The 23659-nt window shown below is 43.4% G+C and overlaps 1 long non-coding RNA gene across 3 annotated transcripts in view; it reads right to left on the reverse strand.

The window, feature by feature from the left end:
• Positions 1–295: 295 nt before the first annotated feature.
• The window catches only part of LOC126644596 (uncharacterized), a 28492-nt gene continuing 5128 nt past the window's right edge, over positions 296–23659 (reverse strand). For 2 of the 3 annotated variants that reach the window (XR_007629959.1, XR_007629958.1), the window contains 4 exons: positions 11522–11669; positions 9467–9558; positions 4268–4728; positions 296–2280 (listed from right to left, as the gene is read on the reverse strand). This is a non-coding gene — a long non-coding RNA (uncharacterized LOC126644596). Of the gene's footprint in view, positions 2281–4267; positions 4729–9466; positions 9559–11521; positions 11670–21978; positions 22143–23659 lie in introns of those variants that run through there. The other variant, XR_007629960.1, reaches the window with a different exon arrangement.

Consider the following 23659-nt stretch of genomic DNA (forward strand, 5'->3'; position numbering starts at 1 on the left):
GAAAAGTAAAGAAGATTGTAGGTGGGGAAGACTGAAAAAACACTGATACTGAAGCTGTCAAATACCTGGCCTAGGTCACTCCAGAGTCTTGAGCACGTAGGCAGTGAATATGTCGATGTCCTACCAGGCTTTTTGGGCAGGGAACAGTGTGTTTCCCCCACGGGAAATATCAGAAAGCGTGGTGGCATTTTGGAGACACCACCAGGCATGCTAGCAGAGCAAAGCACATGCAGCAAAGATGGAGAACTGAGACATTCTCGAAGCCATGCCTGATCTGAGGAGGGATTTCCACCAGGATTTGCAGGGGGGAGGAAGAAGGAGGGCGCAGAAGTGGGGCCATGGCCATGGCACAGACCTCTGCGTCTGGGATGCCCTTCCAGGATAGACACACGGCTGCAGTTGCAGTGACTCAAAACTGGTGTCTGGCTGGAGCTGCCATGGTGAGAAGGTCTTAACACCTGTGAAGGGCTTAACACCTGTGATGGAGCCAAAGAGCTCAAGAACCACTGGATTTTCAAGGCTTTGCTATGTTAAGTGCAGAGTGATTTGAGAGATGAGGCCATAACAGAGCCTTGACTGCTTTTAACAGTCTGGCTTTTCACACATTTTAGGAAGCCCACCTCAGGACCCCACTGTCACAAGTCCTGGCTTGCCCTTGGCTGCGTACACGTGCTTGGCTGGAGTTAACTCCATTGCACAGACAAACACGGCCCACAGAAACTTCTCAAATCTTTAAAGAGTCCAAGAACAAAACTGAAACTATTGATAGTGATAGTAATCATGGCAGGCAAATAAACAGCCCAATTGTGTGACAAAGCAGCCTTGTCAAGGGAATTAATATTCTGTTCTCATATTTGTATGAAAGCTTTAGGAGGTGAATGTAAACATTGCAACGCATGAGTCCTGCAAGCAGGAATCCATCTGCGTGGTGCTCACAGAAGAACCTCATGATCAGGAAACTGCATTCCCAGGGGATGATATGTACATCTGTTAATGAGGTCTGCAATGGGGAAGGCAAATATTTCAGTTCTTGCCTGGTCTTCCAGCAGCATTCAAGACTGAATTTTGCTGACCACTGTTTTCCCATGTGCTGTATACAAGTCAGAACAGCTGCAATGCTGGAGATTACTGTGTGGAACAGCAGTTTTGTGAAAATTCATCAAGCAAGTTGTAAGCTATCACTTCAGAGCACCGAAACGAGGGCGCTGGCGGTACTACTCAGTCAACACATATGGTGCTTTGCTATGATTTCCATTTCAGAGTGTACTATCACTTATTCTCTGTTTTTCTCACAGCTGCTCACTCCCAGTGTTAGCACTCCCAGAATAGCCTGCTGGCGTATAAATAGGGTTCTCCCTCTCCTGCACATGGCAGTGCTGCAGACTGTACTGCTCTACACTTAATTTTAAGGCAGTGTTAATGCCATTAATACTGTGCCTTCCTGTCCCCAAGAGGCCCAGGCACTGCAGGTTCCTGGAGCTGCTCATTCTTGGGCGTTGGGCAAATGGTAAGCCAAAGAGTTCCATCCCAATTTAATCAGCAGGGAAAGCAATATTAAGGGAAAAAAATCTTAGTAACTAGAAGACCTTACTAACTCAAAGTATCTCACACATCAAGATTCTCTTGAGGTTCAAAATGAACACCCATCAAAGCAGCCCCACCTCTAAAGGAGAAACACTTTCCTCAAAGAAACCCTGGTCTTTGGGCAGCATAGTTCTGCAAAGTCAAGCTTGTGGTATGTAACCACCACACCCTGACTATGTGACCATTTTGGGCATTGTCACATTTCCTAGCCAAGAGGGATGCTCAGCCCTGAACCTGCATCAAGTCAAACTTAGGTTGCTGCAGCCAGGTCCTGTAAAGCATTGCACAGCCTCCCGTGTCGTTCAGCTGGGTACCTGACTCCGATCTGTTGAGACACGGCAAAGAGCAGCAATCACTTCACATCTTGTGCTGACAATAGAGAAGTATTATAGAGTTCAGTTACAGCAGCTAAAAGTACTCCAAAATCTTGATCAAAGATTAGGGTAGAACACAGGGTGCAAAACATTATTATTATCATCATCCACTTTCTAATAGTGAATGTATCACCACCATCATCATTATTATTATTCACATTCTAATAGTGAACACATAAAAGGGATACCAAGAAATATCTAGGCTTCTGCGTTTTTTTCCTCTAGTTGATATATAACTGCTGTTTTCTGTATGTCTCTTGAAGAAGTTTAAAAATTGTGGTATCTCTCAAAGTGATTTTCCATTTTCCGTTTGGCAGATTCCCTGCATGAAGAACAAAGATGAAACAAACAAAAAAAGGTGAACAAATCAATAGATTTTTTTCTCTCTCTGCCCTCCCTTACACAACCACTAGCATCAGGGCATTACTGTAACAAAAATATTTACTTTTTGTATTTTTATGGGCTCTTGAAGTCTGAGTAGTACTCCTAAATGTCACTGTAATAAAAGGCAAATATAAATTAGAGGAGTTTGAACTGTTTTGCTCAATGTATTTTTAACCAGCAATTACCTATTAACCAAAATAATAAATACTTTTTGGTCTCAAACTTCTAGATTTCCAAGCAATAAACCCAACAATTTAAAATAGCTACTTGCATTGTCAGCAGAAGTTAAGACTGGACTTTTTTAAAACTAAAACACTCTGAACCAAGATATTTTAGTGGTCGAGAAATCCTCTAATTTTACACAATAAATGTGTTGTCCAAAAATAATGGGAGAAATGATGGTCAAGTTTCCAACTACTTGGTTAAATTAATAATAACACAAAAATGCTCCCTCTGTTGGTTGATTTTCAAATGGTATTCCAAATATCACAGTAGCATCCATTAAGAGAATATATGTTCTTTGGGAGGAAAAAATCCAAACCCAAACCAAACAAAAACCAAATGAAACAAAAACCCCAACAAAACTCCATAACCCAAATTGAGGCACACAAGAATAATCTGTTCAAATTATTGCTAATATTCAAAATAAAATCAATTACATTTTTAACAGCCATTGAGCCAAATTATTTGGATCCAGAAATAAGTAATATACACACATCAGAACTCTTAAAATTTAAATTTGGAAGGTTTGCAGGCTAATTGTTTCTGGACCAGGAAATGCTTTCTTGCAGTGGAAAGAATACTACTGTTATTCTGTTTTCTTGTGGAGTGAAAAGGCACCACTGTGTGTCATTAAGAAAACAGTTCTCTATTAGCATTGACAACAATAACACTAAGGAGGAATTTGGGAGTTTTGTTTATGCACATTAAATTTCCAACAAGTAGTTCTTTAGGAGCTTGATGGTTTTGTGCAGTGAGGAGCTTTCCTAAACCTAACAGTTTCCATCAAGGAAAAAAATTCTGTTTCCATGGAAACATCCGAGGTGGACCAAGCATGGATTAATCAAAATACAATGATGCCTTTTTGCAAGGTACTAGAAAAAAAAAAATTCAGTTTCAAGTGAGCACTGCTGCTCTTTCCTTCCATTCACACTAGAAAGCATGGGAAATTCTCCCCAAATGTCTCTGTGACATACAGGTTAATTAGCACAATAAAAAGTTAGGTTTTCTTACATTCATAATTAGCATGTCATTGTGAACTAGGAGCTAAGAATATATTAACATGAAAAAAGAAAGAAAGTGAAATAAATAATTTAAAATTACATTTACATTCCTTTTTTTTTTTTTTTTGCTATTGGTTATATCAAGTGACTCTTCTTACATTTAAAAAATTTTAGTAGTTTTCTGCTGTATTCTTAGTACTGCAGGCTCATTGCTTAGTGCTGAAGACTCATTCTGATATTCAAAATCCAAGCTATGGGTTTGGAATAGTTTTGTTGTTGTTGCTACGAGTATACATGATATTATATCATTCTCAGCTACCATCAGAGAATTTTCTGACACCACAATTTAGCTGCGAGTTCTGCCGTTGCCCAGGGATGAACAAAAGACTATGTAAAAGCCAGCCAGCCTTCATCCATGTTCTCACAAAGCAAAAAGAAACACTGCTCCATTTTTATCAGACCACTTCCACTGAAGTGCTTCTTTTGTCAGTTCTTTGCCTTAACAAAATAGGCACCTTTTTTTACGATAGATGAAGTTATTTTCTAATTATTCTATTATCAGGTGTTCAAAAATTCTCTGAAGGTGTAAGAGTGGCACACAATAATTATGATAGAAACCAACAAATGCCAAATGTTTGTAAGCCCTCCATTTGTGCACAGCAACATCAGAGACACAAAATGCACTTCCACTTCTAATCCTACCTCAGAATGAGGCTCCATTCTGAAAAATTGCCAGTAATAGCATTGGCAGGATTCCACTTTTGTGTTTTTCAAAGGTTTGGTAGCAAATACACGTGCAGATTTTGTTTCTCTTTATTTTATTACTTTCCAGCAGGGATCTGAGAATCACGCTGGGTTTTCCATCTCCAACATCACCATTAGTAATAAAGGCTATGTTGGTGAAATTATGATCACAATAATCTGTGTGTAGTCCCTCTGTTATTAAGAGATTTGCTCAGATGTTCCTTGGCGAAGAAGTCCCTGATTGACAAGTGGCACACGTGGACACCTTGGTGCACGAGGAGGACACGCCCTACAGGCTCCCGCAGCTTTAAATGAAGGAGAAAGCACCAAATGCTTCATTTCTGTCATGCAGGCAGGCAGATATGACTCTGAACACATAACAGCTTGGTTTGTGCAGTCACACACCGCAGCAGCACATCCTGAGAAACAGGTGACAGTCAGTCAGTTATTACTTACTTTGGAGAAAAGTCCATAACGTGGTAGGCGCTGGCTGGTCAGGTGAGCTGTGTGGTTGCTTTCAGAGCAGTTTAGGGGCAGGCACACCTCACTTTGCAGCCGTGGTATGGTCAGAGGGCACACGGGGCACTGCAGGAGACCAGGAGTGGGAGGATTTGCCCAGCACAAGTTCAGGTGAGTCTTTGCAAGGGCACAGGCATGCCGAGTGGCACAGATGTCCACGCCAAGGTGCCAGCTATGGAAGCTAGGGACATATGGAAACACAGTTTCCACTGTGGTGAAAACATGGCCACAGGGAGGCATTAACTCTTAAAGGACTGCTGAGAGCCTGGCACAGTTCTGTTGTTGGAGGCTGCCCTTCAAACCCAGCTGTCACACTGGTCTGGAGGAGTAAGAGCACCACTGGCACGGCAGCACCAGCACAGGTGGCTGGAGAGAGGATCAAGCCACAAGGCAAACACAAGCCATGTGGCTGAGCAGCATGGGATCCACGTGGATCTGTGTACGCTGAGTGACACAGGGGCTGGGAAGCATAAGGAAAAGTTTTGGATGCCAGGTGGAAGCAGGTTTGGGAGGTTTCCTGGTGCCCCCTTTAGACACTGCCTCCAAGAGCTTGCAGCCTCTTGCCCTTGGCTCTGCCTGCTCCATGCCATATGCCTACACCAGTCCACCTCCCTCAGCAGCTGTTCCCTCTTCCACCAGCCTTTTCCCTTCTCTGTAGGGGCGCACTGAGCCTTCGGGGCTACAGCTGCACCAGTGAGGTGGAGGGGCTGAGTTCTTCATAGAAGTGACTTTTTTTCTGGCCTTTTTCAACATAAACATGCCTAAAATAGCAAAATCATTTAGCAGGTGCAAGGAAAGCCCATAGGTCCTTTTTGCCCCACACCCCCCCACCAGCTCAGCTGATGCAGGCACCAGACAGGCCTGTGTCAGCAGGGAAAAGTTAGCTGAAACCACAGTGTTAGGCTCACCAAACCAGCACTTCCTAGCCTGATTTCTTTTCCACCAGGAAATACTGAATTGTGCTGGTGTAAATATCCCTCCAAAACAAAATCCTCCCTATGATGGAGTATCTTCCAGCAAAAATGAAATATAAAGGGGCTAAAGAAGTGACTTTCTCCTTGCTACCCACGACATTACCTCACAGGCTAATACAAGACCTTTTTCTTAATACAGACACAACTTTTCTCCATATTTAATGCCTAAAACACAGGCTTCTTTGTAACGCTACATCTTATATGCCCGAAGCTCAGGGATGGGGATGTACCGCCTACCTCACTTGGGTGACAAGGGACATCTAGCGGCATTGCAGCTCCCAGCATCACTGCCACTGCTCGGGCTGCAGGGACAGCAGACACAGCCACCTCACCTGTCCCCATGGCATGCCCCATGCCTGGGAAAACCCATGGGTGGTACAGGGAGTGACAGCTCTCTGCCTTCTCCAGCCTCTCATCCCACCTTTGTGCGCACTCTCTCCTTTGAGTCTGCTCAGTCCTGCTCCACCATTAAGTTTCCTTAATAATACAATAATATATTATACATATAACAATATATTTTCAGTAAGAGGCTAGCTATCTCAGTGGCAAAGGCTGCCATGGATAGGAAAGCATGTAGCCTGCTCCCTTTATTCAGAGAAACATACAGTTTAGGAGGAATGCCTGTCTGTGTGAAAGTAAAATAAATCAGTGCACGGTTAGAACAAGACTCTTGAAAATTGCAACCACGTGTCCTGGCAAAATTTTCATTTTGTTTAATTAAAAGAAATAATAAATAATGGCATGATATCCAGCTTAATTATTCACATCACTGATAAAAATTCAACACACTGTCATTAGAAACAGAGCAGTACATACTGAAAGAGGGTGGCTTTAGATTAGGTATAAGGAAGAAATTCTCTAGTGTGAAGGTGGTGAGGCACTGGTTGCCCTGGGAAGTTGTGGATGCCCCATTCCTGGAAGTGTTTATGATGGATGGGGCTTTAAGCAACCTGGTCTACTGGAAGGTGTCTCTGTTCATAGCAGGAGGGTTTGAATTATAGGTGATCTTTAAGGTCCTTTCTAACCCCAAACCTGTGATTTATGATACTGAAGAAATCAGTTGCACAGGATGCCAGTTTCTTTCACAAGAAATATTTTGTTTCATGGCTTGAAAAACTGACTCAGATTGTCCCCTAATTGCTCCAGTTTCCCACTGCTGACATTTAGCATAACACCTGACTGGCATGGGACCCACTATGTAAGTAGAACTGTGCTTGCACACAGTTTATCCTCTCCTGAGTGGAGTGTGGTAGCCCTCTGGTCCCCAACGGTGCCCAGAGCCACCCTGGGGCTCCCAGCTGTGGCTACAATGACAGACTGCCTGAGGGCTACATTTTCAACCTGAGGTTTCAGTTCCACAGGAGGAGTTTTGATGTTCCTGTCTTTCAAGGTAGCATCAAAATACTGCTGGGGTTTTTTTGTTGGTTTTTTGTTGTTGTTGTTGTTTGTTGGTTTTTTGTTTGTTTTGGGTTTTTTGGGGGGGTGTTTTTTGTTTGTTTTTCTCCTTTCTGCCTCATTTAGATTTCCCTATGAAGACATTGGGTGGAAAAACAAAACACCACATAAATGAAAGAGTAACAGAGGGCTAGAAGCAGTACTGTGGTAGTGGCAAAGTTCTCCAGCTTCAGTTTAAGAGACCTCACATGGCTGTGGTTCACCTGTGCCTCAGCCTGGGCTTGTCACATATGTTAGAGAATAGCTGATTTATTAGTTTTCCTCTTGTTTTCTGTTCCAAAAGCTACATAGAACATTTGTGGTTGGGAGGAAGTAAAAAATGGCCTTTTGGGAGATGCCAGAAACACACAGAAGCCCTGACTCATGAAATTCACTTTCAGTTTGTTTGGCTGCCTGTCTTTTCCTGTCCCTACCCTTTCTTTTCTCTGCAAACTTCCCCTGATCATCTCTCCCCATTTTATTGGTTTTTTGCTTTACCCATTTACCATCTTTCCCCTTTCTCTGCAAAGCCCTTTCTCTGTAAACCCCTCTCAATTTCTTTTTTTTAATACTTTTTTTCCCCCAGTTTCCTACTCCCCATACATGTGTCCTCTCTACTACCACCTCCTGCAAACACTGTGATCCCTAGATTAAGACCACAGGCCAAAAAGGAAAGGAGACAGAGAAAATACAGAGCCTTATAGAGCAAAAAAATAACGAGAGCACCTTTTCCCAGGAAACATTTAAAGAAACAGGCCTGTCTTTCCCATTTGATATTCTTCTTGGTGGAAAAACAAACAAATAAACAAACAAATGAAAAACAATTCAAACAAACTATTTTTCTATTAAAGCATTTCACTGAAATTAAAACAAAATGACACTTCCATGTACACCTGCGTATTGTCTTCTTTTTCTTACCCTCCCCATTTTCTTTCCCTTTTTCCCTGAACAAAACCAGTATGTAGTACCCTGTGCAGAAATACATAAATCACCAGTTCATTTTCCCCAGACCTCATTGTGGCTATAACACATATGAGTATCTCAAATTTGTACATGGCAAATTGCTGCCACAACTGAACGATTAAAATCTTCCAGGGAGCATATGACACCTTTCATGGCCCTTCCACTGCTCAGAGAAGAAACTTTCTCCTCCAGAAACATTCTCCTCTCTCTGAGCAGCCAGGCCTGGGAGATCAGGAGAGACACAGGGTTTTAAAACATCATTAACAATTAGTTTTGAAATGAATGTGAGAAATGCCCAAGGGAAGGCAATCGGCCCAGGCTCACCTGTGCTCAGTAGAATATTATTGTGCTTTGGAAACAAGGACCACCAAACCGAGGTATTACCGTGAAGTACCCAAACCATCAGCAAAGGGATGCTTTGTTTTAAGTAGCGGTGATCCTAAAATTAAGCGCAGAGGACCAATTCCACCTGCAGGCACGGCCGGTTCCTGGCAGGTTTGGCTCAGCAGCCAGCAGTTGGCACTGTTGTTCCACGGGAGAAAGGATGGTCAGCGCCAGCCAGGGATGCAGCAGCAGCAGCTGAGTGCAAGCCCAGGGACGGGTCTTTTGAGCATCACTTGTAAACACAGTCATGATACACGCACTGCCTGTACCTGAGCACACCCACTCTTCATACACACTCTGTCCAGTCACGTCACGAGGAAGGAGAAAATATTTGCATCACTCATACAAATACCACGCCTGCTTGGACCCTACGAGTGCAAATCTAGTCTGTCTGGCAAGACAGGTGGAAAACAGAGTGATGTGCTGCAGAAGAGCTGGGAAATTCAAATTGATTTGCCACATGTCACAAACTGGCAAATGACAAAATCCTTCACAAAAGCAACAAGATCATTCCAAACTCACTCCAAGAATATCTAGAAAAGGGAAGCTTTCTTCCGAACAAGAGGGACTCTTCTCTCCTTCAGTGGTTTGGGGTTTGCTGCGCAGCCCAAAGTAGTGATAGTTGGTGTAGATGAGCAAAGCAAGGCCAGAAGAAGGGATATCACAATGGAAAGGCAGGCCCTGCAGAACACGCTGATACACAGGAAGAGGCATTTGTTGATTTTTCCCATCACAGACCCCTTCAGTACTTCACAAGCCTTGGAAAAGTCAGAGCACAGCAAAAGGAAAACTCAGATCCTTTTTTTTTTTTACAACTACCTTACCTGCTCCTCACTCAAAAAAAAAAAAACAAACAAAACAAAAGACAGTTAAAACTACTTACACTTGTGTAGTAAGGGCAGGGAGAATCTCACTGGGAAAAAACTACTGCCTCCACACGCAGCCCTTCTCCTCTTGGACCTTCGTAGTACGTGTCTTGGCAAAAATGTTAAGTAAGGAAGAATATGTAAGAATTAAATAGGAACAAGTTAAATTTAAATAAAAGATAATCAGTGGGAAACATCTGGGCAGGAACTCTGAAAAAGAAAACAAAACAGAACAAACCCACCACACCTGATTGTGAATCTATGGAAAAGGAAACTAGTACCTCAGTACATCACATGGGGGAATTTATCAATCTCTAAGCACAGGAGCGTGAAAGTTTGTCTGAAGTTTGAAGTTTGTCTGTAGGTGTTTGAGCTTTGCCTGTGCTGCTGCTCAGCACCAGAGCTATTTCATCGTGAAGGGATGCTCTGTAATTAAGGTAATAACTTGCTTTGAACACACAGAAGATAGAAGGATGGAGAAAAGTCTGGGCTAAATAAATTAGGTGGTTAAAGGTGAGAGATTGTTACAGAACGTCTTTCTGTTGGTCATTGGCTTGAGGAGTGGAAAAAGACCTCATGATATGAGAAAAAGAAAGGAAAAGAAAAGAAGAGTTACTGAGAAGTAGCAAAGAAACATTAAAAAAAATTAATTCTGGGATTTGGAAAAGTAAACTGGCCAAGGAGCTAGAGCAGAAGTTTCCCAGTGCATTAAAAAAAACCCATCCAAAAACAAGAGACAGCTTTGTCTAAAAATGTGCCACAAGAAAAACATGACAACAGCAGCAGCAAAACCCTTTCCTACTGTGATTGCAGCAGCAGCAATTCCAGAGCACATCGGGGAGGGGGGCATGTATACACTGCATTTGGTTTAATAGCCTGAAAAATAAGTAATTAGTTCCTTTACATTGAGAAAACTATGCATTTCTCAGACTGGGAAGAAAGAGAAGGCAGTTTAACACTGCATTACCAAGTCTGCCTGTTGCAATGGTCCTCATAAGGGAGGAGCAGCCTTTTTGGAGCTGCACCTGAGTTTCTCTAGCTGTTATTGGCACACTCTCAAAGATAATTTTGCCAAAGAGCTGTCTTTCCATGAGCACATTCCCTCAGACCAAGCTTACCACCAACCACATAATGCCAAGGAAATTTTTAGTAAATCCTACAAGAGAATAGGATGATATTAGTGAACCTCTTTTAATCTGCCTTCAGTGTTTATTTAGCGCATTGCCTTGCATGGATATCTATAGTTACATGCATTCTCCTTTGTCACAGCAATATATAAGCATGTGGATAAAGGGGATAGAGTGTTGTATCTTTTAGTTTTACCCCACTCTAAGTCCCCAATTATTGTCCAAGGGGAGATGAAATATGACTGCGAAAATCAGTGCACTGTATTGAGAAATCAGCAACTGGCTTTTGAAGGTCTGTGTCATACAGCAGGGGCTCACTGCATTGTCTAAGTCATGAATGTCTTACATATTCTGTAAATTCACATAAAAAATCAAATTACAAATTTAAATTATTTTTTATTGTGGTCTGGGGTCTCCACTTGCAGAAACAGAGGTAATGTAAAACCCATCCAGGCTATTTCAGGAAGACAACATCAGTTCTACACCAGTTATACCCATTCTGCATTTGGAAGCCCCACCACCATCACAGGGTTTGCCACACAGAGACTAAAAGCCGAGCCTTGCCTGTGTCCAGTAATTCAATTTGGCAGTTTCTTTCACAAGGGAAATTTGACACAAGACACCTTTAATCTCACTGCTGCCTCTGCCCATCACTTTCAAGGAAGCTGCAGCAACAGTAGGAAAACTAGATGCCTCTAGTTAAAGGGAAATCTGGATTTTAAAATACCACCACTAGACGTCCCCTTAGCTCTAGGCAACCAAGCCGAGGTGCTTCGGTAGCCCTGATGGCTTCTTCCAGCCACCCTGTGCAACACCAGCAGCCAGGGAAGGAGCAAGGACTCTCCAGGGGCTCTACCTACCACCTCATGGGTTTTAGACCATGTTAGCTGCACCCATGATTTATGTGCTACTGTCATACCCCGTGCTTGCCAAGCAGAAACATACCTTAAGTGTTAGTGGTTGGCTGAGAAGAATGGGGCCATTCAGGCCTGGTTGCAGCCTGTCTTCGCCTTTCTGACTGCCTGAGGAAAGCCACTGAGGTGGATCTGCACCAATTCTGATCCCAGCAGGTCTAGAAATTTCCTCTGATACCCTAATGAAGAAGTAGAGGTTCAACGGGTGTAAGGCAAAGCAGCTGTCAAGGGAGCCAGTCTACACTCTCTGCGAATGGTCCTTACCTTTCAGAAGAGAAAATCTTACATTCCCCACATCCTGCCTGTGACATGAGGTTAGTTAAAATATGTTTAGGAGGCATGACCTGGCCTGTAGCCCGGCTGTCTGACCACAGTAACCACACTCTTTCCTTATAAACAGGACACTGTTGCTTCTGGGTATCCGTGATTTGCCAGTTCAGCTTTATTCACCTCACTAGAATGATTTTTGTTGTTGTTGTTGTTGTTAATGAATTTTCCAAAATCAAAGCAATGGCTGTGAAATGCTTCAAAATCACTGCTTTTCCTGCAGCTTTGGTGAAACATGGAAAAATCAGCTGTTGCACAGCCACTTGAAGTGGGTTGTTTAGCTGCTTGAGAAAGTTCACAAGGAAACTTCTCTGAGAGATGTGGTCACCTCCTGAGACTGACACTCACACCTTATGTCATAGCTCACAAGAATGAGATCATCATCACTCTAAGCATTTCAAGCTGGGATAGAAGGACCAATTGAGAGCTAAGTTCCTGTCTATCAGAGTGTCAAGAGAATAGTGTAAATGACCCAAGGGAGAATTTTCTTTCTGGTCCCCAGTTAAAACCACAACAACTAACCTCCTCCCTAATAATTTTTGCTCCTTGTTAATATAAATTTGATAACCTCTCTGCCAATAGGGAGTATTGTGAATAACTCATCAAGTGAATTACTTGGACATGGTTGCAAATATTTCACTAATAATCACCACAAGATTGCCTGCTGTCTTGCTGTGCTCAGGTGTTTCACTATTGACTCTGGTACACACCTGTAACTGTCACTCTAATCAGAAGGTGGCTCCAGAATCACTCCTGTTCCTGAGGATGGCAGACAGCAAGCATATACCAAGAAAACACAATCTCTTTGTAACACACCTTCTCATATTCCTTTCACAGTATCCAAGCCTTGCCACACATTAAATACTATCAGTCAGGACACATGTAGGTGCTTTAAATCTGTACAGGAATGCTAAGAGTGGAGTTTTCTGTCTTTCAATCAAGTCCCTGCTCAGCCAGAACGGCCCCTAAGTTGCCTTCTGAGATATAAGTTGGCTTTCTTCTGTGTTCTCTCAGAAATGCAAACATTCTATGTTAAAGCAGGCAGATCATATGTGACATATACACACTGGAGTTTTTGGGGGGTTAGGAAAAGAAGTAAATGTTTAAATCAGAGGAATAGAGGTTCAGGTGAGGTGTAAGGGCCTGTTTTCCAGCATTAGGAATGATGAAATAGTAGAGTGGAACACTTGGGGATGGTGTGGGACCTTGAACACTGGACATCCTTGAGGACAGGTCATGAAAACAGCCCCAACAGACATTTGCCTGAAGCTGACTCTTCTTCTGAACATGTCCCCAGCCCCATCACCTGTCTGTGGTACCCCAGTAACACAGTGCAAACAGTCTTCTCCTCCGATTTAAAACGAGATATACTCCTCTGGGTACTATTACAGTAGCAGTTACAGAAGATGCAGAAACTCTTTCTCTTTCAGACACCAGCTGGGGTTATTTTACAGGGACAACCTTCCAATCAAAAAAAGAGGCAGAGCTAAACCCTTTCTTTGCCAACTCCACCCTCTGTAAGTATATGCCAATCTTCCTTTGGACTTTGTCCGTGAATTTGAAAGGTAACCAGAAAGCATCAGATAAGAAACTGGACACATCAAAATAGTCAAACAAAACCTGAAGGACTTTGACAATAAACACTCATGGAGTAAAGACACTTTCACACAGATTCCTTACTTTAGCATGTAGGAAGACCTACAGCAGGAATTTCATTTAGGGGAGCAAAATACGACATTGAGATCTTTATAGCAATCCCTAGCTACTCTCTCTGGTACTTTTTGTCCCCCACACAGATCACAAGCTCACAGAGGTGCCATCTTTTGGGCACCATACAAACATGGCACAAGCACGGGAACACCCTGAATAGTAACGTAATACAAACAGAGATAAGGGAAGAGGAACAGCAGTGAACAAATGCAATGCACTCTGATTACCAGAAAAATCCTGGCTTGCTTCCTAGAGAAGCTGCGGTGGCAGAAGCTCTGGTGGCACCTGAATCAAAGAGGCCTCCTGGAGCAGAGGACAACACAGTGTTAGCCAAAATACTTTGGGGCTAAACAAATCAAATAAGCACATCATCACCATGACAAAGCAAAAGATATCCATAGAAGGACAACTAAAAGATTCAGTGTACTCACGCCACGCTAAAAGGTCACTTAAGCAAACTAAACCTGAAACAGTTCAGCTGGTTTAGCTTTTTAGATAGTTTATAGAGCAATATTGTACCAGCACAGCAAAGCCAGCTCAGGACATGGGAGTCACCTCAGCTCTGTCCCCTCACCAGAATACCTCTGCTGGCAGAAGCTGGGTGGGAGATGTGGTGCTGCTGGTGGAAGCAGGTTCAGGTGCCTTAGCCTGTGCCCCTTGGAGGTGATGCAGCTTTGATGGCATAATAGGCCCTCAGCATGGCAGCAGCCCACAGCCATTTACACCAGGTTCTTTCAACAGACTCAAATGCACTCCTAAATCAGTCTGAAACTATGGCCTCCTCCGCATTCACTCCTAAACTTAATAAAGTTTTTGTCAGATTCATCCTTTCTCTCCCTCTCTCAATCACATCCTCGCATGCAGACACACTAAAAAGATAGGCAATTCACTGTTCAGTGTAATTTCATGAGTTCCTCTTTTTAATGACACTCCCCAGACCTGCTACCTCTTCTTAAGGTTAAAATACAGACTTTCACTCTGGTCATTTCAGAAAGCGTAGAGTTTTGCCTTGCTTCCAGCTTAGCAAATTAACTGAATTTGCAAATCCCAGCTACATTCACAGTTGTAGCACTAACACAGGGAAAATGGCACCTCAGCTGGAAAGTCTTTCAGCTCCTGATGTCTGAGAGTAAACTTTCTTGGACCCATGAAAGCAATTATTTTTTTGTTTGAACAGAACTCCCTCCTACTACTTTGATACCAGGCTGCTCTCACTGTTCAAGTATGCAAATCTGACCAAACCATCAAAATAAATGTTAAAAATCTCCCTGGGAATAAAAGTACTGTTTGTACAAACTTTCACATCCTTCTCCCACCTTCCAAGCAAAGGCTACTCTAGCAGCTGGTAGGATGAGGCTCTCCCAGTGAGGTGGGAGCGGAAGCACGACAGCTTATCCTTATGCACTGTCTTCAGTGTTTTGCTGAGTTAGGAAAGGACAGGACACCAAACACATTCCATGGCACTCTGCCAAGCTGGGGCCCAAAGGGTAAACAGAAAGTAATATGCAGGATGCAAAAGCGTCTTTAAATAAAAAAAAAAGAAGAAAGGGGCACCAGGTGGTCACTGAAATGATCCAGAACAGAGGAATGTGAGCGAACATTTCAAGTTCTGCTCTTAACACCTTATTAAACATATAAGGATCTGTGTCTTAGGAGCAGGCTGTTCTGGGAGAGCCATGTCAGGCTGAGATTTTGCAAATAATCCATCTCCTCCCCAGTCACCGGTGAAGTCACCACCTCAGCGCCCAAGTGTCCCTCTCCTTCCAGCACTACAGTTAAGCATAATCACCCCAACCATTTTTTTTTCCTGATTAAACTGACTTCCAGTGCCATTACACTAAATCACCACAAGCAGGTTTTGTTCATTTGCTTTTCAACTGCGGGCTCACATAACACAGCGTGCAAACCCTAACGAAGGGCATTTGTACGCCAGTGAGGGTCGATACCACAGTTTAACAGAGAGCAGCTTTGTAAAGGGAGAAGAAGGCTACTGCAGTGTGCTCTAGGGCTTTTACTTCCTATGGCCAGCGCCGGATCTCTGTTCCGTGTTAATGAACAGCTGCTGTTCATTCAGCCATCGAGGTGGTCCGCTGGGACGGGCCGCTGTGGGACGATTCGGAGGGGACACGCCGCACGTAAAGTCCCCCTGCCTATCTGAACGCTTGGCATGAACAACGCTGGCAGAGCCGTCCGTGCATACCCCAGAACTCGGGAAGTCACACAGCATCATTTAGGTTTCACGCTCGTTGGTTCAAAGGCAGAGTGGGCAAGAAAAGGGCTCTGCTGCTCAGAGAAATAAGCTCTCTTAGAGCCAAGAGCTGGCCGTTACAAAAGCTGTGTTCCTTCAACCGGGTATTCCAGAAGAGCTTTGGGGCTGTGATGAGGCCTTCTCATCTGGTGGGACACATGAGAAGGCACTCTCCCATAAAGCCTAATAATGTTCCAGTGATTTTCATTCAGTCTCAAGAGATGCTTATTTTTTTGTTGAGGAGGAGGTGTGAAAATGGTGCATTAATTTCAGTCTGCTCTTACTTGTTTTTCCTAAGCTAAAATAACTCAAAAGTATATTATTAAAAAAAAACCACACAAAAATAAACAAACAACAACAACAAAAAAACACCAAAGCCACACAGCAACAACAACAAAAACCCACAAAACACACCTTCATGCTGAAATAAGAGTCCAGGCACTTGCACTAGTTTACTGGAAACCTGCTTAAACACCCAGCTTTAATTAAAAGGGTGAAGCTCTTTTTTTTTTTACAGAAGCCTTGAGAGAGAGCCTTGCCCAGGAAAGGTGATGGGGACAGGGGGTGAAGGCCAGCCCAAAGAAAATGTGGCCATGTGACCACAGAACATTTTTGTGCTATCCTTTCATTCCTAGCTAGCTGTCCATCCTATCTGGGAACCTGGCTACCTCCCTAAACACATGTGAAGAGTGAGCCATGCTCCCAGCCTGTGTGCTGCAGCTTCACTGGCCTCACAACAGCCTCAGTCAACCTCCCCTTATCTTTATTCTCTCTCCCTCGAAAAAATCAAATAAACCCCCCTGAGCCTCTCCAAAGCCAGTTGCCAAGCAGAAACAAAGCAGAAACCTGAAACATAAACATTGCCACTAGATTATTTACAGGCAAATACATACATGGTAATTGCTCTATCCCTTTATATCTATTTTCTCACCTTTTGTTTTGGCACAAGAAATAGCCAGCATGTGACAGTAAGGTCAGGGTATCTCTGGTTACAGCAGTGCCTAAGAAACCTTGTTCTAGTAAAACGACACCATGTACAAGCCACATTATATAAAAAGCAAAGGAGGCACAAGCATGGGATACGAAGCACTCCAGGCACAGAGGTATCCACACTAGCCTTAAATGATGAGACCACTGTTACAGGTCCTGCCCAAAAAGCAGAACGTTAGCCTGCTTTAAACTTGGCACTGCTGTGGCCAAAACAATTAGGGATAGCTGGAGAGGCAATCCCATTGCTGCAGCTGCCTAGCTCATGCAGCCTGGGTCCCTACACAGAGCTGCTCTTTCCCACTGTGTTGCAGGGGGCTCACATGCCTGATAGACCTCTAGTTTGGACAGATAATGTGAAAAGAACTGGGCAGCACTGCCAGCATCAGCCACAGGATAGGCGGAGAGCAAGTAGGATGTCATCACCCGAAAGTTTGTGAAGCAACCACTACCTTTGCTCGGCACAGCATTCCTGCCAGTGCAACATGACAAACAGCTGCTTTGATTTTTGCAGGTGTCTGTACAAGATTTCCCATTCTCAGTGTCCCTCTCCCCTGCTTTCAGTTTGGTTTGACTCCTGAAACTACAGTTTTTCAGCTAGTTTGAAAAAAGCAGCAAAAAATCAGTATAGGTTGGGTAAACATAGCGGAGACTCCCCAGAAGGTTCATAAACCTTTCACTAAGATACTCAGAGCTTCAGTTTTCCACCAAAGTGCCTGAAAACTTGTCTGTTTTCCTGTTTCATTAGGAGGCTGTTGCACAGCTCTAACACTGATATTGCAGCAAGGACCTTTTGAAGCTGCTGATTGGCAAGTCTTTTCCACTTATTTTCTAATAAAAAAGAATTATACACGCTAAGCTTTCTAAAAAGCAACTGTACTGGCACTCAGCCACAGTGGAAAGTACTGCAAAAGCCCCTGATGCTTTTACTTTACAATAAATTCAGACAGCTTTGTTTACAAATGGGACTGACCTTTCATTTAACTAACTTTTTAAAGAAAATCTGAGAAAATTTATTAGTCCACTGTGTCAAATACATTCTCTGAGCAACAAACAGACCTCTGATCCCTTTTGCTTGCATCCAGACATTTCAAAACTGGTTCAGTAGATGTTTTCCCTTTTTCAGTTAATGGAGGCTTATCATGGTTTATACACTGATCCCGTTCCCTTTAAAATTAACCACATCTCCAAGGTGCAAGATTAAAAAGGAGTGCTCAAAACCATGTGTTCTTACCAAAAATCTCAATTTTTTTTTTCACAAAGACTTCCAACTTAGACTCTCCCTGGCCCCATAAATCACATTTCCATAGCATCACTACAGCAATAAAGTGCAAGACTTTACCAAAACCTCTCCAAAAATCCCAATTTACCTTTCTTTCCCCTTTTAATTCAAGCTTCTAACTATATTTGCACAAAAGACCAGAAGATGTTGCATACAGGTATAACCAAATGACAGCTGTCTTCATCAAATCCCTTTTGCCGTCCTGGAAGTATTGGGAAGCACTTTATGGCAACTTGTTCCCAGAAAAAGCACTTGAATGGCTGCAAGTTCCCAGCCCCAGGGAAAACCTGGCTGGTGAGAAGCAGGATGAGCTTCAGCAACCAGAGGGATTACAGTGCTGGAGGAGAACATGAACGAGAAAGTTTAATTCTTTGTTGTGACAGATTTCAGCAAAGGCTTGAACTTCTGCCTCCTGCGTTGCACTCAGGTGCTCTCCTCTCACGACTAAGTTAATTGCCATTTGTTTTCTCACTTTTCCTCTTACTTTCTACATCTTTAAACACTGGTCAAGAGGGGAGCAGCTCCATCCAGCAAGCTCAAAGAGGCAGAGGCTTCAGGTCTACAACCAGGTCCAACTGAGCTGTGGCTTGAAGCCAGTTGCCCCTTCACCTCCCTCCCCAGCAGGCAAGGTTTCATCTCCTGAAATCTCCCCTCCTCAGGTTTCTTCCCAACATCACTTATAAAACTCTCCTTTTGCTTTGATGAAGAATGAAAACCAGACGTGCCAGCCCTCACTTTTTTTGTGAGGAAATCTTCCATCACCATTTCCTGCCAACCCCAATTGTTGCCTTATTAACATGCATATATTTCAAGGGTACAGACTGCCTCACCAGCAGTGGAAATTTAGATAGGAATTTCGGAGAAAGGACACAACATGCAGCACAATGAGGATCTAGATAAGGAGAAAGTTTGGGCTATCAATATTTGTACAAATATGTTTCTATATTATAGATGATGATTTCTGCAAAACAGAAAGTATTTCAAAAAACTAAATTGTCCTGAAAAACAACAAAACAAAACCAAACAAAACAACCCAAAAAAGTACGAAAACAGGAGGAGATAAAATGAAGATATTTGTAAAAGAAAGGGAACTTTTAAAAGTACAACGATGGGGCAGGCTATAATGAATTTAAATACCAGCCTGCAATAAACTCCATGTAACAGGATCCCTCAACCCAGTCCAGCTCTTAGGGAGGTTTCAGCTCCACTTTCCAGGCATATCTCTTCGACCTTGTCTCTGTCACATAAACGAACTGAAATGAACATATGTTTTTAAGTTTGTTTCTGAAATAACCAGACTGAAGCAGAAATACTGCACTGCCTACACTACTCTCCCCCCACCTTCCTCAGGGGAGAGAGCAGAGAAAAACCATGCGTGTTAGTCACATCAGATGAAGTGCTACAGCGATGAGGATTTATATAAAACAGAGACAAAGAAAGTCTGTTGGGTCCCAGCTGCGGGTGAACAATGAGCTGTGAGACCAGGCAGTGACTGAGTGCCAAGGCTCGCTCACCTCCAGCCTTGGTGGACTCCCCGAAAGCCCACATCAGCCCTGAGAGTGTGCAAGAAATCACCAGGCATGGTGCAGAGGTGCCCTCTGCAACATGCAGAGCTGAGGATGTACACCAAGAGACCCCTGTAAATGCATTGGGCAGGAAGGGCAAGGTATTGCTGCCCCAGCCCCTGCTGCCCTTTCACAGAGAGAGGTAGAACACACCCAAGGGACTACAGGTACCAAGGAGATGTTTTTGTCCATCAGAAGATGCTAGAGCAGCCCAAGAGATGCCCTGACAGGCTCATATCTAAAGATCAAGGATCCTACAGTTTTAATCATAGTAACGACTGAAAAGGAATTACCCCTAGTATCAATAAAGGCTGGGGCATGAAGGGATAGAGAGCAGCCCTGACAAGCACTTCAGGGTAGTGGAGGATGAAAGTCTGGACATGACCCGGCAATGTGGGCTTGTGGTCCAGAAAGCCAACCATGTTCTGGGCTGCATCAAGAGATGAGGACTTCTCACACTACTGAAAGTACATCGTTACCTAGGAAAACAAACTGACTGCATCTACATCCAGCCCTTTCCTTCTACCCTAGACACTGAGCCCTGCAAATCCTTTTCTTGTCATAGGCCTGCTTGTTCCTTGAAATCTAGGCTGCATGCTCTCCACAGACTAGAAAGACATCTTACACCTGTGACTACAATGTGTGAAACTATATACCTGAAATGGAAGCTTGATTTTTCATGAAAGTCAAAAATTCAGACACATGGAATTTCTATTAATCATTATTACACTCACAAATGGATTTTCTCATTTCTCAGTTTGGAGACTCAAAAGCTTTAAGGAAGTTTTATCTGAAAGACACATCATCAAATTGGAGAACCCAAACCCTTCTGTTAAAAATGTCACGTAATGAGTCTACAAGTAAGATTTAAAATACTTCTGTAAATGAAGGAAGATAGGAAAAGTGACTTTCCACTTTGGAAAATTTTATTTGTTATCTGCCTACAACAGTACTGTGCATAACTAGTTGAATTGATGTCATGGTGCCAGGGTCTGAGGAGAATATATAGCTATTTATTTTTTAAATGATTAAAAATTTCAGGATCTAGCACTTCAAAGGCACCGCAACAACAATGGAAAAAATCTACTTTGCAAAATCTTAGAAAGTTCAAATTGGCAATGTCTCTTTAATTGACTTTAAAACATTTAATAAAAGTTTTATGATACGATCCTACCCTACGGCCACCATTAATCCCATATGGCTATGGGAGATACCAAGTAACCTATGAAAGCTGAAAGAGAACGTTTTGTTTTGTTTCCAATATATTAGTGTTTACTAAAGCAATTACAGGAGATTTAACAGATCGTCTCAAAAAAAGAAGTTGCTGCAAGCTCCCCTTTCTTGTTATGACAGGCAGCCCCATGACTTATTCTGGGTTCTAGCCCCAGCTCTGCCCCAACTGTTTTTCCAGTCTTATGCAAACAAGGAATTATTCGTTTATTTCTATTTCCTAATCCCAAATGGGATCACTATCATTTGATTTGCAGAGATGCCACACAATGCCTCAGAGAGAGCAGGTTTAACATCATGCTGCCTCATTGCACAAGATGACACAAGTCATGGAAAAGTGGTAGGGTAGAAGGATAGGACTTTTTTATAAAAGGTAGCTATTTGTGCATAAACTTGAATAAGACTGCCAGTGAAGTTCCAGCAGGCAAGGTGGTATGGAAGACAAGTGAAAGGCTCGTAGAGCTTGGCAGAATATGATAAGTGGGTTTCACAATACATCAGGAGATTTCTCAATCCACCCATGTACATGTGAACATGTGAACATGAAAAATTCAGTGGCAATGTGGGAAAAGAAAAGCAGAAGATGAATTTTTTTTTTTTTTTAACCTGGGCTGCAAAGCAGACAGAAGTAATGGCCATTGCAAATTGAGAGCGTACTAAAAGTAAAAAAAAACATCTTTATGGGCTGCATGCAGCACCTTGGTACTAAACATGGAATGAAGTGTTGAATGCAGTTGTAAATCCCACCAGCCCCGATAAAACCTCTGTTCATAAAGCACAGGCACTCAGGTGGGGCTTCACCTCTTTTGGCAGCACCTGCTGCCACCAGCACTGCCCTCCTCCTGGGCTGCTGGGATGGTCCCCTTCTGGCATGCCAGCTCCAGGACAAGGACTAACTCATGCAAAGATGAGCTCATCTGTCCTTTTAAAGTATTCTGGCACACCTTGAAAAGCATGCAGGTAGGGTAAAAACATCAATGGGATGCTTTAAAGCCTACTCTTCTAAATCCCTGTTCGTTCTGACACAGAGCATTGCCCACTAGCAGGCGACATCAGCAAAACCCAAAATACCCTCTGTTTTTAAAGTATCCACAGGAAATCCCTGCAAGCAAAGAAACCAGCAGGCTATCAGACTTTACCTGTGGGGTTCTCTTTACAAGCAAATAGTTTCCTCCTCGTGACGTTGGCTCCTGCCCAAGTGAGATGTACTTCAAAGGAAGAGCTTCCCCAGTAGGAACTCGAAGCTGGAAGTGCTGTGACCAACAGGCCGCTACAGGACCCTCGTCTCCAAGCCTGTGTTGCTTTCACCCTTTTGAAAAGTAAAAGATAAGGAAAAGACACTGCAAGTGCTTGTTCCCTGCTATGTTTTCTCATGGCTGTTTGCCATGTGGTGCGCTGAAGCTAAAAACGTTGTGTGTTTTTTGTGCAGCTCCAGCTGAAGAAGGTGCTGGTGCGACCCTGCTGCAATTAGTCAGATATGTCTGCTTGTTGCATGGAGGCAAGGAAAGAAACAACACGCTAGTGAGGCTCCTAAAGCAGGTAACATGGAAAACAGCTGTTTATCCAGTGCAAGGAAGTAAAATGATCATTCATCAGAGCTGAACTAAGAACTTCTGTACAGCCTGGAGATGGACCCAAGGCAGCTGTGTGAAGTTACACATGAGGTAAACATGGGAGTTGTCTGGAATAGGACTGATGTACTGAGGTGAACCCCTGACCAAGCTTTGCATCAAAAGGAGACAAGGGAAAACTCACATTTTTGGAACAGGCTAAGAGATCTGCCCCTTCTACCACTACTTACTCAGCCCTGGGTACAACACACGGGGTATTTCCCACCAGTATCAGTGGGAAACATCAAGACGGGTCTTAGATTTGCAGGATGCCAAAGGAAAGGGCTTTATATTGGACAGGATCAAATAGCAGGACAGACTAACTGAGGTGAGATATGAGGACACTTACTCAGGGCCAAAGGTTAATGCCTCCCCACATGACGAGGGTCGGTATCTGAGGAATCCAGAGGCCACTATGCAGCTACTGACCTTTGCCCCGGGATCTGAGAGGCAGTGCTCACCAGCTCCCAGGTCGGGCATGTGCCATAGCAAAGACAGTCTGGAGCAGAAACTGAGATACCATTACTAGAAGAAAGCGATAACATGAGTAAACAGACAGTGATGGAGGGAAATAAACTGGCTTATGGTTTGGTTTGTTGTAAGCCCTGCTAACACCAAACTGGAGCATGAGGACAGTGCCCAAAAGACAGCAGGCTCATGAGACAGTGCCTATGTAAATGACACCTGTAAAGAAATGGAGGATTACCTTTCCAGAGGATTACCTTTCCAAAGGATTACTTTTTCAAATTGAGTATCTCTTTTGCTCTCCCAACAGTTGCTGATCCTCCAAAGGAGCTCCTGGTCCTCCACAGGGCTTTTCAGCACATAAATAACACTCCCTGGAAGGCAATGGAGCAACTCAGCTCCTGAATCATAGAATCAGCTGGGTTGGAAAAGATCTCTGAGATCACCAAGTCCAACCCTTGATCCACAACCACCGTGGTTATTAGACCATGGCACTAAGTCCCACATCCAGTCTCAGAAGTGCACCCCAACAGGGAAAAGGGCACATTTTAGGGGCTGTACTGCTAGTGCCAGCTGCCCTACTGCTGTGCCATAGGAAATATGGTGGTGGTATATAAACAGCCTGGATGCTTTGACTCTAGTGTTGTGAAGTTTTGCTTCCTCTACTCCCCATCAGATATGGGAGCTCTCCCATGTGGCTGCTGCTTCTGGTCCAGCGCCCACCACAAATGCATTCAGCTGCATT

This window comes from Myiozetetes cayanensis, unplaced genomic scaffold (genome assembly GCF_022539395.1).
Source record: "Myiozetetes cayanensis isolate MyiCay16 unplaced genomic scaffold, myiCay2020 scf3, whole genome shotgun sequence".
Taxonomy (NCBI): Eukaryota; Metazoa; Chordata; class Aves; order Passeriformes; family Tyrannidae; genus Myiozetetes; species Myiozetetes cayanensis.